Raw genomic sequence first — 15,637 nt, 5'->3', positions numbered from 1 at the left:
TAAAGACTAAAATTACCAAACATACTTTGATTTTATTGGATAAAAAAACTACCTGTTTATGCTGTTTGACCCTGAAAGTCAGAGTTCAGGGTGGCATCCAACCAAACTTTTCTTTTACTCTGAAACTGATTGATCTGGTATGGATGCCTGATTATAACATGTAATGCCCACATAAGTAAAAAGAAAAATAATTAACTTTGGCTGGCACACTATATTAGACAACTTACCCATTGTGTTACATCGCATTTTAGCGCCAAACTTTGATCAATGTTCTGCCCCTCCTTAAAGAACTGTGGTGGTTCTGGTTTTGCTGAAATGTTTAAGTAAGATATGTTGGAAATGAATAAGTAATTGACCTCCACATTCAAACTACTCAGGAGTAAGAAAATCAAGGTCCAGAAACCATGAAGATAAATCCTGTTTATTCAAAGAACTACCTACAATGTGCATTTACCCAATTCATTAGCAAGTAGAGGAGTTAGGCTGGGGAGGGAAGTTGCGAAATGCTGATTGCAGACTTTCTCCAACGAAAAGGAGTACAAATTGGATATGCTAGCATGTGGAAGACAGTTTCTGAAATCTAAATAATGAATTCACTAGAAACATTATTCTTTATTGAACCATACTAGAACATGTAGTCCGGTGACACGTAGTAAGTAACAGCTTCTTGCATGGCGAGCATACACTAAATACAAAAAGTTCCTTTGTTACCTAAAACTATCTACCTTGGTGAGACTTATGATTTCATAGTATAATACTTTTAGACAATCGAGATTAGTAAACCATACACTGTATTCGTCCATTAAACAAGCAAATTCCATTAATACAATACAAAAACTTAAACAAACTCTTAAGAATTATATACCTCATATCCACTTGATGCTATTACTGCTACAGTTTAGAATTCTACAAGATCAAAGGAGAAACAATCATGATTTTGATCCTGACAAAATGAATGTTTGATTCAGCCCTATTATAATAACTCATTGACTTTATTTCAGCAGTACTCATTTATAAACTGTTCATGAAAGTTGTTCTGGTAAGAGTATATATCTGCAAGTGTGCACACAAACATTGTCCTCAGAACTTAAAATTTTGTGTGCGATGATATAGGTGTTCTGGATAAGACAGCGGAAGAGCACACAGACCGCATTATTTTCAAACTGATGGTCCACATTTAAATTGACAGTACTGAAAAAGAAAGAAAAAAAATCAGGCGTTAGACAAGTTCCCTTTCAAGGGAAGTCCTTGACTGAAGTACAAGAAACAAAGGTAAGATTGGCAGGGAAGACAGAAATTGCAGGACTCTAGGTTAAAAGCTGCAGAGCGATTAACCGCTGACCTTACTATCATTTCCGATTGGGGCAAAAGAAACTTAGTTTCCCTCAATGCCTCAAAAACTCAATTTCTTCACCTATCAACTTGACACAACCTTCCAAATAACTATCCCCTATTCTTCAACAACACTCAACTGTCCCTTTCATCCACAATTAATATTCTTGGCCTTTACCTATCTAAAAATCTGAATTGGAAACTTCATAGCTCCTTTCTTACTAAATCAGCATCCTTGAGGTTAGGTGTTCTGTACTGTTTTGGCCAGATCTTTTCTCCCTCACAGTTGCTATCTATTTATAAGGGCCTTGTCCATCCCCATATGGAATATGCATCTCACATGTGGGGGGATCCACTCATGTCCCTTTTGGACAGTGAAGTCGAAGGCTCTTTGTCTTGACAACTGCCCTGCTCTTTCTCGCAAGCTTCCTCCCCTCAAACTCTACCCCGATATTGCTTCACTTTCTATCTTTTATCGCTACTTTCATGCTCACAGGTATAAAGGCGACTCTCCTGCTGTGGCCTTCCCCTGGGGCAGTGGTTTTCAACCTGTGTGTATATATATATATATATATATATATATATATATATATATATATATATATATATATATATATATATATATATATATATATATATATATATATATATATATATATATATATGTATATATATATATATAAAATGAGAAGAAAATAATGAAACAAAATAAACTAGCAAAAAGATATATCCAGTGTATATAATGGAGAGAGAGAGAGAGAGAGAGAGAGAGAGAGAGAGAGAGAGAGAGAGAGAGAGAGAGAGAGAGAGAGAGAGAGAGAGAGAGAGAGATTTACATAGAAAATCAGACCACACAGACCCCATGGTCCAGACTAGGTGGTCAGACTAAGTGATTCTACATTAATCAAAAGGCTCCAAAACGATGCATTTCAACTCTAGTTGATATTAAGGTAAAGGAAGTGACGGTCGAGCTTGTTTTTGAAGGATTCAATCGTGTTACACTGGTCTACTGACGGTGGAAGCTTATTCCATTCTCGCACTACAACGTTGGTGAAAAAAAATTTGGTGCAGTCTGAATTTACTTGTCTACATTTGAGTTTTAAGCCATTGTTCCTCGTACGCAAAGTGTCATCGATCATAAACAATGTTGATCTGTCTACATTCGTGAAACCATCAAGTATTTTAAAACATTCGATCATTTTCCCTCGGAGGCGACGTTTCTCAAGAGAGAACATGTTAAGGGTGGAAAGCCTCTCCTCGTAGGATTTGTTGTGCAAGGAAGTGATCATTTTCGTTGCCCAACACTGAACACCTAATTTAGCAATGTCCTTTGCATGGTGGGGAGACCAAAACTGTAAAGCATTTTCCAAGTGGGGTCTGACTAAACTATTGTAGAGCGGAAGTATTACATCTTTATTCTTAAATAAGAAGTTTATACGAAATTAGCTCTTTTGATATTTGGCACCTCTAATTTATTTTCAGTCACTGTTGTTCGAGCTCTAATGTCGAGGAGCACTGATTTATGATCTCAAGAACCTATCTAGGGTTACTATATCAAGGTCTAGTAAGTTATTTTGTCAAGTTGGTTCAGATACCATTTGACTTAGGTAATTTTCTGAAAATTCGATCATTCTATGTGACTCCTTCTGTACCTGACAGTGTTACCCAGTCGATATGGGGGGAGGTTAAAGTCTTCTAATATCAGTGAGTCGCTGTTATTAACCCAAGAAAGCCCATTTCATATTTTATCAAGTTTTCTTTGTCCAGTTACAATATATATATTTGATAATACAATTTTAAGCAACTTTTACTGATAACTTTTTCTTCTATATATTCTACTTTTTGCACAAAAAGGGTGTCACCAAGAGGTAACATTGGGCAATTCCACAACGAAGGCGTTGTTAAAAAAAACTTTTCTTTATATTCCAGATAATTTTTTTTCTGTATTCGTGTCAACATGTCTCCTATCAGTATTAAGTTATGTGTTTTTTAGCATAATTCTATTAGAACATAAATAAATACATAACTCATATACAAAAGCATTTTGTAGGAAAATATCATTATTCCATGAATAGTGGACAAATTGCAGTGAAAAGCTTCCTTTTACTAAGTGCCGCAGACTCTTGTTTTGTATGAGAGCATACCAACTGTGAACACGGAGAACAGCCTTACATTTCCGACACCTGACTGGTTAGTGGTTAGGTCATGAAATTCAGCAACTCTGGTTTTCCTGCAGGGCACTTTTGTGCATACACCATCATGGTCTTCCTTACCATCTAGTGTACTCTCCTCTTTACACCTCCACCACCTGGACATCTCGTTGACATCCCCAATTTGCCGACTCCCAGCAGATCTAAAGTGTCATAAGTGTGGAGATAGTGATGAATTTCTGAAAATATGTTCCTTATAATAACTGCTTGAAACATATTAATTCTTCACATCCGGTTTTGATTCGCTAAAAATGCGAATGTACTTAGATGTCAAGTACTCTCAACAACAGAACAGAAATGAACACCTTCATTTCTTTGTGACTTATGTTTAGTACATGAATTTTTATTCAAGGAATATTTGTGGGAGATTTAGTTTCATTTTTATATTATTTAATTATATTTTTTTACATAGGAGCCTGTAGCACCGGTAGGCTATCTTGAGGGGCCTGGTGGTCGGCCCCAGCCCATCTTGGTGCAGGCAAGTGTTTATAGTGGCGCCATCTTTTCTTGGCTCATGCTCAACACAAGAGCTCATTCCTGAATGACTTGGATTTTTTTTCTATAGTGTGGGTTGATGGGTGGTCTTCATGACAGCATGGGGGTAGTCTTAGGCCACTCGGTGGTGACTGAAAATCCAAGTGTTAGAGGTAAGGAAGAGGTCTAGTATGTTGGGCCTGTCTCCAAGACGGTTGGGAATACGTGTAAGGTGCTGAACTAACTGCTCTAGATCGTTGAGGAAAGCAAAGTTGTAGGCTTGTTCACCAGGCTGGTCAGTGAAAGAAGATGAAAGTCAAAGCTGGTGGTGAACATTGAAATCTCCTAAGATGGAGATTTCAACGAAGGGAGACAGAGTCAAGATGTGTCCCACATAAGAGTTCAAGTGGTCAAAGAATTTTACATACTTGATACAGTTAATTGAGAAATAAACCGCACAAATTTATTTAGTAATAGTGACAATGAAGTATTAGCCAGATGATGGAAAATTATGAAGTCTAGGTCATCATGAGAGCATGTGATGTCGTTGCGTACGTAGACACAACATCCAGCTTCGGATTGAAATTGGGGATAGAGATAGTATTAACAGAGTAGAGATTTTTTTTTATTTTTCTTTTATTTTTTTACAACAAAGGAGGCAGCTCAAGGGCACACACACACAAAAAAACAATAATAAAAAAAAAGCCCGCTACTCGCTGCTCCTAAAAAAGAAACAAAAGAGGTGGCCGAAAGCAAGATCAAATACGGGAGGAGAGGTGTCCTGATACCCTCCTCTTGAAAGAGTTCAAGTCGTAGGCAGGAGGAAATACAGATGAAGGAAGATTGTTCCAGAGTTTACCAGCGTGAGGGATGAAAGAGTGAAGATGCTGGTTAACTCTTGCATAAGGGGTTTGGACAGTATAGGGATGAGCATGAGTAGAAAGTCGAGTGCAGCGGGGCCGCGGGAGGGGAGGAGGCATGCAGTTAGCAAGTTCAGAAGAGCAGTCAGCGTGGAAATATCGATAGAAGATAGAAAGAGAGGCAACAACATTGCTGTCAGTAGCCGCCGAGATCTGTGTCTCGGTGAGGAAGAGAAGGTGAGGTTTACAGGAGAGATGATGCTCCACAGAATGAAAATTGGAACGAAGACTGCGAATGTTGCAGAAGTTGATATATAAAAAAAGAGGAGCTATCAAGACGCCTCTCAGATCGAAAGCCAAAAGGGGAGTCATCTCGGGGGCATTTGTGCTCCCCCCTCTAAACGGGAACTCTGAAGCATTTTCTAGTGAAGCAATCATAAATTTTGAGAAAAAAAAATCAGAAATGGTATGCGTTGCTTCATGTATGTAGTGTTAAGTGGATAGTAAGAGGATTTGTCTTTAGAGAGCATTCTGAACTAGTCTCTGGTGTTGATGAGACAACTGGGAAACCGAAAGAGAGGAGACAGGAAGAGTCTTTGGTGGGTTGCAGCACCCTCCTCGATTCCCGTAAATAACTCATCGAGAGTGGCATACTCCTGTTTCGGTGGGTTTTTTCCTACGTACTCACAGTGTATACATTATATATATATATATATATATATATATATATATATATATATATATATATATATATATATATATATATATATATATCACTTACCTTCGAGGACGCAAGAGCGAGGGTGCAGAAGGCAAATGCCAGCCAATACATGTGACGGCCCATCTTCTCCTAACGACCCCCGGAAGAGGAATGGTATCATTCAGCTCTCAGCCTGTCATTATATAACCATAGAGTTGTCCCTCCCCGCCACCCTCGCCCCCCGGCACGCACACTCCCGCCATCACCTCCACGGATTCAGTTTCAGAAACGTGTCTGCATTTTTAATTCGTTCAAGACCTTGAACCGGAAGGCTAGGTTTAGTCTCTCTCTCTCTCTCTCTCTCTCTCTCTCTCTCTCTCTCTCTCTCTCTCTCTCTCTCTCTCTCTCTCTCTCTCTCTCTCTCTCTCTCTCTCTCTCTCTCTCTCTCTCTCTCTCTCTCGATGATGTTGAAATGTACAGCGTTTTAAGGCAGTCACTTAATAACAGCGACTCACTGATATTAGTAGACTTTAACCTCCCCATATCGACTGGGCGACACTGTCAGGTACAGAAGGCGAGTCACATAGAATGATTGATTTTTTGGAAGAAAGTTACATAAGCCAAATGGTTACTCAACCAACTCGACAAAATAACATACTGGACCTTGTTATAGCGACCCAAGATAACCTAGTCAGTAATGTCACGGTAGGAGAACACCTCGGTTCTTGCGATCATAGATTAGTGCGCGTCGACATTGGAGCTCAAACATCAGTGACTGAAAATAAAGTAAAGATGCCCGATTTCAAAAGAGCAAATTTCGTAGAAATCCGACAAAAACTAACGGAAATAAAACAATCAGATAATGGCAACGTAGTGGAAGCCTGGCTAAGCTTTAACAATCATTTACTCACTTAGCAGAACACATTTGTCCCCTTGTGCGAGAAGCGAAGTAAAACTAATAAAAGCCCACCTTGGTTTAATAGCGAAATTAAACATTCGGTTAAGGAGAGAAAATTGTCTTACAGGATAAATAAAGAACAAAACACGCCCGAAAACATAAGATTATACCATGAGGCCAGGCGCCGAGTTAAAAGATTAGTATGTCAGGCAAAGCGTCGATATGAAGAAAACATTGCAGCCAACTGTGAAAATAATCTAAAATCTTTCTTCATGTATATAAACAACAGGAAGGCGATGAGAAGTGGAATTGGACCCCTAATTGTGACGGCGAATTAGTGATTGAAAGCCACCACTTTGCAAACTTGTTAAACAAATATTTTTCTCAGTATTATTACTAAAGAATATAATTATATAGTAGTCGTACCGCCACCACTACCAACACCAGCGAAGACAATAACACTACTGTAAATCCCATGCATGCATTACCTAGCCTTGAAATAGCTACCAATGAAGTACTTCTTTTAATAGAAGACCCACCCTACAGGAACTAAACGGTTCAAGGCTGGAGGCAACAGAACGCTTAGCCTCAGACCTTACTATTATTTCCGATTGGGGAAAGAGGAACCTGGTGTCCTTCAACGCCTCAAAAACACAGTTTCTCCACCTATCCACTCGACACAATCTTCCAAACAACTATCCCCTATTCTTTGACAGCACTCAGCTATCACCTTCTTCAACACTAAACATCCTCGGTCTATCCTTAACTAAAAATCTCAACTGGAAACTTCATATCTCATCTCTTACTAAATCAGCTTCCTCGAGGCTGGGCGTTTTGTACCGTCTCCGCCAGTTCTTCTCCCCCGCACAGTTGCTATTCATTTACAGGGGCGTTGTCCGCCCTCGTATGGAGTATGCATCTCACGTGTGTGTGTGTGTGTGTGTGTGTGTGTGTGTGTGTGTGTGTGTGTGGCGGGGGGGGGGTCCACTCACACAGCTCTCCTTGACAGAGTGGAGTCAAAGGCTCTTCGTCTCATCAGCTCTCCTCCTCATACTGATAGTCTTCTAGCTCTCAAATTCCGCCGCCATGTTGCCTCTCTATCTTCTGTCGATATTTTCATGCTGACTGCTCTTCTGAACTTGCTAACTGCATGCCTCCCCCCCTCCCGCGGCCCCGCTGCACACGACTTTCTACTCATGCTCATCCCTATACTGTCCAAACCCCTTATGCAAGAGTCGATCAGCATATTCACTCTTTCATCCCTCACACTGGTAAACTCTGGAACAATCTTCCTTCATCTGTATTTCCTCCTGCCTACGACTTGAACTCTTTCAAGAGGAGGGTATCAGGACACCTCTCCTCCCGAAATTGATCTCTCTTTTTGGACACTCCTTTGACCTCTATTCAGGAGCAGTGAGTAGCGGGCTTTTTATTCTTCTTCTTTACGCCCTTGAGTTGTCCCCTTAGCTGTAAAAAAACAAAAACAAAAATGATTGCTCTTCAGTCCCTTAAAACAAGTAAAAGCACAGGACCAGACGATATAATTATATCCTTAATTACTTAAAGAAAAAAAGAACGAAATACTATCCTCTCTCACAACCGTATTTAATATGTCCTTACGACAAGGCGTCGTCCCTTTGGATTGGAAAGAGGCTAACGTAACACCGATTTTTAAGATAGGAGATAAAAAAAATTACGGATAATTACAGGCTCACTAGTCCAACTTTAGTAAGCTACTCGAGAACATAATTTGAAACAAAATTGTGAGTTATATTGAGAATCACTCATTAATAAAGGATTCACAACATGGCTTCCGTAACAAGAGATCCTGCCTATCAAACTTACTGACAGTACCTTTACAACAACATCTTCACAGTTTATGACGTAACCAAATTCTTGGATGTAGTATATTTGGATATTCAGAAAGCGTTTGATAAAGATAAACACCATTATTATCTCTCTAAATTAAAGCAACTAGGTATTGACGGTCAAGTACACCAGTGGATCGCAGATTGGTTGAGCAACAGAAAAAAAAGAATGGTGATCGACGCATTTAACTCAGAGTGGGGGCCGGTCACTGGTGGTGCCCCTCAGGGCTCGATTCTTGGCCCAGTGCTCTTTATTATTTACATCAACGATGTGGACGTTGGACTCGATAATCTCATTGCTAAAATTTGAAGACGACACAAAGATTGGTAACTCCGTCCTCACTGACGAAGACAGACAGTCTCCAAGAAGACTTGCATAAAATTTCAGCTTGGTCAGATAGAAGGGAGATGCCCTTTAATGTAGATAAGTGCCAGATTCCTCAAGTTAGAACAAGAAATAAGAGGTTCGATTACGAAATGCGTAGCGTTAAACTCAAAAGCGTTCAGTGCGTCTGGGACCTGGGTATCAAAATCGTGTCAAACCTTAAATTCTCACAGTAATGCATCGATGCAGCAAATAAAATGAAGAGAATGCTGGGCTTCATTTAAAGAAACTTTTTATTATAAAATAAAGATGTAATACTATCGCTTTACTATAGCTTAGTCAGACTTCACTTGGAATGTGCGGTACAGTTTTGGTCACCCCACCATGCAAAGAACATTGGTAAATTAGAAGGTGTTGAGCGTCAAGCGACCTTCCTTGCGCAACAAACCTTATGATGAAAGGCTCTCAACCCGTAGCATGTTCCCTCTTGAGAAACGTCGCCACCGAGGAAAACCGATCAAATGTTTTAAAATACTTATGGATGTACGAATGTGTACAAATCGATATTGTTTATAATCGTTGACACTTTGCGAAATTCCAACTTTAGGTGCCAGTTGAGTAAGATAATTTCACTTAGATTTGAGGACAAACCACCATGTCAGGACCATAGGGTATGTGTTGTCTGATTATCTATGTAAGGTTATGTAAATCTCTCTCTCTCTCTCTCTCTCTCTCTCTCTCTCTCTCTCTCTCTCTCTCTCTCTCTCTCTCTCTCTCTCTCTCTCTCTCTCTCTCTCTCTCTCTCCTGTGTGTCGGTGAGGAAGAGAAGGTGAGGTTTAGAGGAGGAGAGATTATGTTCCACAGAATGAAAATTAGAACGAAGACTGCGAGTGTTGCAGAAATTGATAAGAAAGAGGTTCGAGGAGTTATCAAGACACCTCTCAAGTCGTTAGGTCAGAAGGGGAGTCTTCCCTGGGGGAATTTGAGGGCACCTCCCCCCCTTCCCCCCCCAGGCGGGGACTCCGAGGCATGGTTATGGTTCGCCATTTTGAGTGAGCTTCTCACGTGTGGGGGGGCTCCACTCACACAGCTCTATTGGACAGAGTGGAGTCTAAGGCTCTTCGTCTCATCAGATCTCCTCCTCTTACTGATAGCCTTCTACCTCTTAAATTCCGTCGCGATGTTGCCTCTCTTTCTATCTTCTATCGATATTTTCACGCTGACTGCTCTTCTGAACTAGCTAACTGCATGCCTACCCCCTCCAGCGGCCTAGCCTCACACGACTTTCTAATCAAGCTCATTCCTATACTGTCCAAACCCCTTATGCAAGAGTTAACCAGCATCTTCATTCTTTCATCACTCACGCTGGTAAACTCTGGAACAATCTTCCTTCAATTGTATTTCCTCCTGCCTACGACTTCAACTCTTTCAAGAAGAGGGTATCAGGACACCTCTCCTCCCGAAATTGACCTCTTTTTGGCCACTCCTCTGTACTCTACTCAGGAGAAGTAGGTAAGTATATATATATATATATATATATATATATATATATATATATATATATATATATATATATATATATATATATATATATATATATATATAAAATTGAGTCAGATCAGGACGCTAGTATTCTCCAGGGTGAACTAAACAGACTGTGTGACTGGGCGGATAAATGGCAGATGGGGTTCAGTGTAGGGAAGTGCTGTATTCTGAGTGTAGGTAAGAACAACCCCTCTAATAACTATTGCTTAAATGACACTCTCATAAGCAGATCTGAGTGCGAGAGTGACTTAGGGGTCTTACTGAGCTCTGATCTCCGTCCAAGGGCACAATGCATTCAAGCTAGAAATCGAGCAAATAGGGTACTGGGATTTATTTCAAGGAGCGTAAGCAACAGAAGCGCCGAAGTCTTTCTCAAACTATATTTAGCATTAGTAAGACCTCATCTTGACTATGCGATTCAGTTCTGGTCACCTTACTATAGAATGGATATCAAAATGTTAGAATCGGTGCAGAGGAGGATGACTAAGATGATTCAGGGGTTGAGAAACTTGCCATACGAGGAAAGACTCAAACAGTTAAACTTGCATTCTCTAGAAAGGCGAAGGGTGCGTGGAGACATGATCGAGGTTTATAAATGGATGAAGGGCTTTAATAAGGGAGACATTCATAAGGTTTTGTTGGTAAGAGAACCGGGTAGGACACGAAGTAATGGGTTTAAACTGGATAAATTCAGATTCAACAGGGACAAAGGCAAAAATTGGTTTACTAACAGGGTGGTGGATGAGTGGAATAGGCTTAGCAGTCATGTGGTGAGTGCCAATACAATTGTCACATTCAAAAATTGATTAGATAAATTCATGGACAGCGATATTAGGTGGGGTTAGATACACGGGAGCTTAGGTTCAAAGGAGCTGCCTTGTACAGGCCTACCGGCCTCTTGCAGACTCCTGCGTTCTTATGTTCTTATATATATATATATATATATATATATATATATATATATATATATATATATATATATATATATATATATATATACATATATATATATATATATATATATATATATATATATAGATATACGTACATATATATATATATATATAATATATATATATATATATATATATATATATATATATATATATATATATATATATATATATATTTAACTATTTTTTTTTTAGGTCGTAGCCTATCGCGCCGGTAGGCTTCTTCCCGGTGGATCCTGATGGTCGGACCAAGGCTTCTTCCAAGTGGGCCCTGATGGTCGGCCCAGCCCGTTCAGGAGCCGGCGAGTGTTTATAGTGACGCCATCTTGCATTGCCTCATGCTGCCCTCCCGGAGCATATCTTTAATCCTAGAATCTAGAGTCCGGGTTGATAGCTGGTCTTCTGGACAGCATGTGGGTAATTTTAAGCCACTCGGCGGCGGCTGAAAAATCCCAGCTTGGTGGCACCGGGCGGGGATTGAACTCGCGACGTCTTGAACGTGGCACCGTCACGCTATCCATTCAGCCACCGCCTCCCCATATATATATATATATATATATATATATATATATATATATATATATATATATATATATATATATATATATATATATATATATATATATATATATAATATCAAGACACACACACACACACACACACACACACACCAACACAGAGAGAGAGAGAGAATTTTCGCGGAATGAAAGGACTAACTGTCACAGATTAATGACCTCATCAAAAGCTAACATGGAATTTTTCCTGCATTCGCACCAAGCAGGTCTTCCCTTGGAATATCAATAGAGTCTTTAAATCAGTTCTTTTCATCACGCTTCCCCCGCACCCGTACTAAAAATGATGCCATCACAGTTGGGTGTGTCGAAACATCAGGTGCAGGCGTGTACGTGAGCATTCAAATTCTGAAGCGCTTGAGGCTCGCGCAGGTACATGAATTTGTCATGTCAGTGAGTCCTCCCGTGAAGGGCAAATCCTCTCCTCGTGCTGGACCAACGCTGTGCGCCAAACGGTGCCACGTGTATGCACACCGTGGCTCAAGGCAGCTGTCGCCAGGTGCATCAGCGTGACGCATCGGGGCCATGGGTCCAAGCTTTCGCAACGGTTAAATTATTTGGGGGAAAAAAACAAATGCACCATACTAGTCTACTATCTGGAGAGCGGTGGTCGAGTGGTCTGCGTGCGGGCGAGGTAAGCCAAGGCCATTTAGACGGGAGGCCTCTCCACTCCCTCAGTGACGTCAGTCGGGTAGGGATAGCGGTCAGGCCAGCCTGGGCTGCTGTCAGGCCTCAACCTCACTGTTTTCCTTCCGTTGTTTGTTTGTTTATTAGTATTATTACTTGTTTTAACATACATAATGAAAAGATAACTGACTGCAAACAAATAATGTATTCATTAAGTATGCATAATAGTAATAATGATACATATACATCAATTCAGGATTTTCAGGATTTCAGGATTGTTTTCAGTTTAGGGAGCAGCCAGAAGTCAAGGTGCCATGTCCGAAGAATAGTGAGGGTGTTGAACAAGTGGAGTGTTGTTTTTGGCCAAGAAACGGGCAGAATGACCCGGTGCATTATCGTGGTAAAGCTGTCAGTTTTTCGCCGCCCACATTTCCGGTCGTTTTCGTCGCACACAGTCACCTGGCCAAAGACAACGCTTCACTTGTTCAACACCCTCCCTATTCTTCGGACATGGCACCTTGACTTCTGGCTGTTCCCTAAACTGAAAACAATCCTGAAAGGGAAGCGTTATAAGGAAATTATGAAGAAAGCGACGGCAGATCTCTACACTATTACAGTAAAGGATTTCCAGAAATGTTACCAGCAGTGGCAGCACCGCTGGGAGAAGTGTGTGAACTCCCAAGGAGAGTACTTCAAAGGTGATTAACTGAAATTTGTGAAATATACAAAATTCTTTTCTTTATTTCCAAAGGCCGGATACTTTTTGAACGCACCTCGTGTGTGTGTGTATATATATATATATATATATATATATATATATATATATATATATATATATATATATATATATATATATATATATATATATATATATATATATATATATATATATATATATATATATATATATATATATATATATATATATATATATATATATATATATATATATATATATATATATATATATATATATATATATATATATATATATATATATATATATATATATATATATATATATATATATATATATATATATATATATATATATATATATATCATCACTTGCTCTCGTGTCCACGACCTTGACTCTTCTGAATTTTCCACCATCTTGCTAAGACTTCATTGTCATTCTATTAATAAATACATCTGTGCTGTTTGTCTCTCACCTAACTCTACTAACTATATAAAATTTTTAGACTATTTGAACTCTTAAGTGGAGCACATCCTGACTCACTCTCCCTTTGCTGAAATCTCTATCTTGGGGGATTCCAATGTTCACCACCAGCTTTGGCTTTCATCCTCTTTCACTGACCAGCCTGGTGAACAAGCCTACAACACAATTACAATAATCAATGAATATGACTGTGAGACATACTGCTAAACAGCAACAGGTAATAATAATAGTCCAATGATTTGACTGATTAATCTTCATCAACAGAGTTCCAAGTGCACCCTTCCCACAAGTCTTATAAACAGCATTTCTTTTCATATGCTAACTATTTGCTTCGAGTCTTTAACGTTACAGATCAAAATCATGGTAATTCAAGTAAAAAAAACACCACCACTTTTGATTCGTGCCCAGAGCTGTCAGCTGACCCGCTAAGGTGCCGTTCATTTTGATTTGCTCAGCGGTACTCACTCATGTCTGTCACTTCCATTCACTACTAAGCATGTTAGTCGAATATTTGCATATAAAACCATGGAACACAGTAAGTAGAGAGTGAAAACTGAGGATAACTCATCGCTGCAGCGGCTACGTGTCACTTCGTCTTTTCCACGTCTCTCTCCACTTATTTCCGTCACTATTATACGTTTTCATACTCCTGCAACTACCGAGATTATCGCAATTGCATTGTCATGTTCAGGAACCACCGATACAAGCAGTCAGACGGGAAAATAAACCTGAGGCGGCAGTATTTACCCACCTTACCACGCCTCCGGTAACTCACTTACGGGTGCTCGGAGCCGCGGTAACTTTTGGCCTTACCAGTGGTGCAGTAATTGGTTGATGAATGCGAATTTACCGGGTGGGCGGAGATACCGCGAAACTTACCAGACAGAGGTCCGGTGAATGGTATGATGAATCCCGCCCCTGGTTGTGGCTACCTCCATATGTGTCTTGGCAATGACCGCCGCCCACCTGCGCCGCTGTGGCGAGATATTTTGACCGATCTGAATCAAGTGACCGACCCAGCATATCGTACCGCACCCCGGCAGAAAGCCAAGTGAGTCCGCGGCGAGACGATCTCTCCCCGCCATACATTATCCAATGGGGACATGCTCCGACACTCGTTACTTTCCTAAAAACTTATATCGCCTAGTATATCATTCAGTATATCTATTTTGAGGAACTATATGTCACTTGCAGTCGAAAATCACAAACAACTATGCATGGGGCGTCCTTCGGAGTGAAAGAAGTCATTTATAAAGTAGCCGTCGACCGTGACGGACGTCCGTCCCTGCCCTGCTATGAGCGGCGGGTTATTACCGAGCTCACCGATACATTTACCGTAGAGCAACAGCGTAACAGCCTTCATTAAGGAATAGTTCCATGGCATGTGTTATATACATGTGACTTCTTAACTTTGGGTGATATGTATATATATATATATATATATATATATATATATATATATATATATATATATATATATATATATATATATATATATATATATATATATATATATATATATATATATATATATATATATATCTATATATATATATAGATATATATATATATATATATATATATAGATATATATATATATATATATATAGATATATACAACGGGAGATATAGATAGATATAAATAGATAAATATATATATATATATATATAGAGAGAGAGAGAGAGAGAGAGAGAGAGAGAGAGAGAGAGAGAGAGAGAAAGTTCACTAGATGGAGAGAGACAGATAGATAGATATATAAATAGATGTATATCGATATATGTAAATAGATATAGATAGATAGATGTAGATGGATATAGATAGACAGACAGATAGATGTAGAATATATATAGATATATATATATATATATATATATATATATACATATATATATATATATATATATAGAGAGAGAGAGAGAGAGAGAGAGAGAGAGAGAGAGAGAGAGAGAGAGAGAGAGAGAGAGAGAGAGAGAGAGAGAGACTGAAGTATTAATTGAAATCTACACTCTATAGAAAAGATACGGGGAGACCTGATCGAGCTTTATAAATGGATGAAGGGCTCTAATAATTAAAGGGGATGTCAATAGGGTTC

At 39.3% G+C, this 15,637-nt stretch overlaps 1 long non-coding RNA gene across 1 annotated transcript; it reads right to left on the bottom strand.

Annotated features, from left to right (window-relative positions):
- Nucleotides 1–405: 405 nt before the first annotated feature.
- On the bottom strand, nt 406–5,740 carry LOC126993050 (uncharacterized). The gene is made up of 2 exons (XR_007747279.1): nt 5,658–5,740; nt 406–1,191 (listed from the first exon to the last, which is right to left on the bottom strand). It is a non-coding gene; the product is annotated as an uncharacterized LOC126993050 (long non-coding RNA).
- Between the last annotated feature and the right edge of the window lie 9,897 nt (nt 5,741–15,637).

Source organism: Eriocheir sinensis, unplaced genomic scaffold (genome assembly GCF_024679095.1).
Source record: "Eriocheir sinensis breed Jianghai 21 unplaced genomic scaffold, ASM2467909v1 Scaffold547, whole genome shotgun sequence".
NCBI lineage: Eukaryota > Metazoa > Arthropoda > Malacostraca > Decapoda > Varunidae > Eriocheir > Eriocheir sinensis.
The sequence above is the reverse complement of the archived record's forward strand: the minus strand, read 5'-3'. Positions and strand labels throughout refer to the sequence as shown.